Source organism: Amblyomma maculatum, chromosome 8 (assembly GCF_055883805.1).
Source record: "Amblyomma maculatum isolate TAMU_Amacu chromosome 8, ASM5588380v1, whole genome shotgun sequence".
Lineage (NCBI taxonomy): Eukaryota > Metazoa > Arthropoda > Arachnida > Ixodida > Ixodidae > Amblyomma > Amblyomma maculatum.
Genome location: NC_139351.1, coordinates 2,682,734 through 2,686,084, shown reverse-complemented (window position 1 = coordinate 2,686,084; position 3,351 = coordinate 2,682,734). Strand labels below are relative to the sequence as shown.

The following is a 3,351-nucleotide window of genomic DNA, read 5'->3' as shown; positions in this document are numbered from 1 at the left end:
GAAGATACATATATACATATACGACGAAAGATAGATGGTACTGCGAACTGCTTACAGGCGTGTGACAGATGGTATCTGCAGGCAACTATGAGCATGCGCAAAGATACCTCATCTCCAACGCCGGCCACAGCATGCAAACACATCACTAACCGCTCATACGATTAAGATAAAAACAAAATTAGGAAATCACATTCAGCGTTATAAATCTGCAAATCATAATGATAATCATAACCATAAATCTCCCGTCCGCGTAGGAGCAGTGATAAGATGGCCAAATATAAAATAAAATATTCCTGTGGTGCGCCAGATGGTTTGCGGCTACGTACAAGTGTTTTCTCTGGACTACCTCAAGTTTATTATTTTTTAATGCTTGGCGAAAGTCAGCTTGGACACACTGCATAGCGAAACCATATGTGAGTGGGCACAATGTATGAGTGGGCGCTGCAGCATTGCCATAACAATGTCGCCTGACATTCCGCTGTTCATGAAGGTTATTTGCGCGTGCCTAAGCTTCATCGCTGGAGGTCCGGCAAATTCCTTCGATGCTGAACCCATTGAGCCTCGAAACAATATCGAAATGCTGCCACAAATCTGCGGGGTGGTATTTCCTGCCAATTCACGGCGTACAGCAGCACCCGGGAGCAGCGCGCTGCAGCTCTCTTCAACGCATCATCCGGAGGCACGATGACGTCAGGACGATGTTGCAATCACCTGGACGTTATTAAAGCGTAGTCCTCGCCTATCAGCTTCAGTGGGCACGGCAGCATTGCCGTGACAATGTCGCCTGATGTTCCGCCGTTCATGCAGGTTAGTCATCGCAAACATGGCTTCGATTGTGATACTATTGGTCTTGTAGTGCTGCCATGTCCGCAAGTCGTTGCCTGTATATTCGATTGTTTTTTATTACTGGCTTGCTGCTTAGTCTCTCTGAAGATGTGGAGGAAACTCCGGGGCCATTGTCCGATGCGATGTCTAAGGAATTGCTTCAGAATCAGAAGAAAATTTTATCTACATTTACTGCGGTCCAGGAGAAACAAGAATCTTTAGAAGCAAGAATCTTAGACATGAAGAATCGACTTTACACAAACAGTGCTACTTGATATGAAACACGTACTAGAGTAGCAAACCAGGAAACCAGTGTTGCAGGCTGCAGTGCTGTGACGTCTGGGTCGCTCAAAGTAGTCAATGAATTGGACAATCGTTCCCGTCGAAATAATCTTATTATTAGCGGAATCGCAGAAGATGAAAGGGAAAATGAGGAATTCCTAATGAGTAACGTAAAAGATGAGATATTTGGATCTACTTTGCATGATAATGAGAGTTCTATAAAAATAATTCACAGATTGGGTAAGAAATCTTCTGTTAGAACTCGCCCAGTCATCCTGAGCTTTGCAGCTAAAAGCAAGGATAAGGCGAAAGTCTTGCAAGATTGCTTTAAGCTAAAAGATACAGATTATAGTATCAGCCAGAATTTCTAAAAAAAGAGTACAGGTAACAAGGAAAAAGCTTTGGGATTCAGCAAATGAAGAACGAAAGGCAGGAACTAAGGTAAGGCTTGTTTTCGACAAATTAAAGGGAAACACTACATTTTATAACTGAATGAGGAACGCCATGAAATAATCAAAGGAGGAATCCCTTCAGGAACAATGACATTTTAGATGAAGTAAGCGCAGACAGACGGTACTACCAACTGATTACAGGGTTGTAACAGATGGTATCTACAGGCAACTATGGCTTTAAAACCTAGGCTTCAAAATAATCAATGTAAATGCGAGGAGCCTAGCAAACAAGGATCATATCCTAGAATCTCTAGTCATAGAACAGGAACCTCATATTGCAGCAATTACAGAAACTTGGTTGCATAAAAATATATCAGACAATGAAATCGCCTCCCCTGGCTACATGTTAGGAAAGATCGATATGGAAAGGGTGGAGGTGTGGCCCTTCGGATTAAGCGCAGCATCGTTTTTTCGACTTTAAATGTTCCAAGCGATATACAGGCTGTTTGGATTAGTGAAAAACCAAATAATCGCATCATATTGCCTCGAACTATTTAAATCTTTATTTGTTCCTGTTCGACAGCCACTGGCATCACTGGCATCATTGTTATTCTGGCGCGCTTAACAATTCTGTATCCAGTGTTTGTTCATGCTCGTTGTCGCGATAACGACGCGTTATCATTTTCTTTGTCGCGAACGATGCGCCGAGATCTGTCTTGAAGATTCTGATCACTCGCGTATGTTTCTAGAATGTTCTAGGTTGTGCTACTAGCAGTTTGCGACGTCATCTAGATTGTTCTGAGCAGCCTTTAAATTGAGCGATGACGAGTGCGACGGGCATTCTTTGTTCGACGATCGACGAGCACGTTTACTGCTATCGCCGCCGCCGAGTTGCTTAGTTCTTGTGCGGGCGGAAGTCAGCCCAATAAAAAGTTTCTTCAGCGCGCAATCACTGACTCTTCATTTCTGTCATCGACCTTGTCACCACCACGTGACATCTGGTGGAGGTGCTACCCTTGATCCTTCAAGCGAAGACCCCAGCCTTGTTCCTGTCGCCCTGGGGGACCAGCCAACAGGTCACCGAGCCAGCCAACGACTTCAAGGGCTACAACCCAAACACGGTCTGCTGCCTGACCCCGTTCGACACCGGAAAGCATAAACTTTGAAAATGGTCCAGTCAACAGCACCGGTTGTCTTCGTGCAGCCCCGGGAGCCCCCAATTTTCTAAGGACTTCCCACTGAAAATACGGAGGACTGGATAGACCTCTTCGACCATGTGGCAGAATTTAACGGCTGGAACGACGAAGCGAAGGTAAGGCATGTCTATTTTGCTCTTCAAGGATCTGCCCGTACATGGTTCGAAAATAACAAGGCAGCTTTGAAGAATTGGGAGGTTTTCAAGAAAGAGTTTGACTGTCTTTGCAAGTGTCGTTCGGAAGGAAAGAGCCAAGGCCGTCCTTCAATCAAGACTTCAAATCCCAAACGAGCCCGTCCTGGTCTACGTAGAGCAGATGAAGGGCCTGTTTCGCCGCGCCGACCCTAACATGACCGAAGTTGAGAGAGTGAAATGTTTAATGCGAGGCTTTAAAGAGTCGTTGAAGCAAGACGTTGGACACCCGGATACGCCCATACGAGCGACCACTTCAACCGAACTACTCAAACCACTACCTCAGTGCATCTGCAAGCAGAGAGAGCTTTCGCGACCTTATCCGTGAGATCGTCCGAGAGGACCTTCGTCACTTACTGCCATCATTCCAACAACCCCAGGTTGCGACGCTCGCGGACGTTGTGCGTGAAGACGTCCACCAGGCGCTGGACGTTCCTAAAGCGACGGCTGCGACAGTTCCAGCAC

The 3,351-nt window shown here is 45.9% G+C and overlaps 1 pseudogene; it reads left to right on the top strand.

The window, feature by feature from the left end:
* Positions 1 to 430: 430 nt before the first annotated feature.
* LOC146180444 (uncharacterized) lies at positions 431 to 1,599 on the top strand (annotated as a pseudogene).
* The last annotated feature ends 1,752 nt before the right edge of the window (positions 1,600 to 3,351 follow it).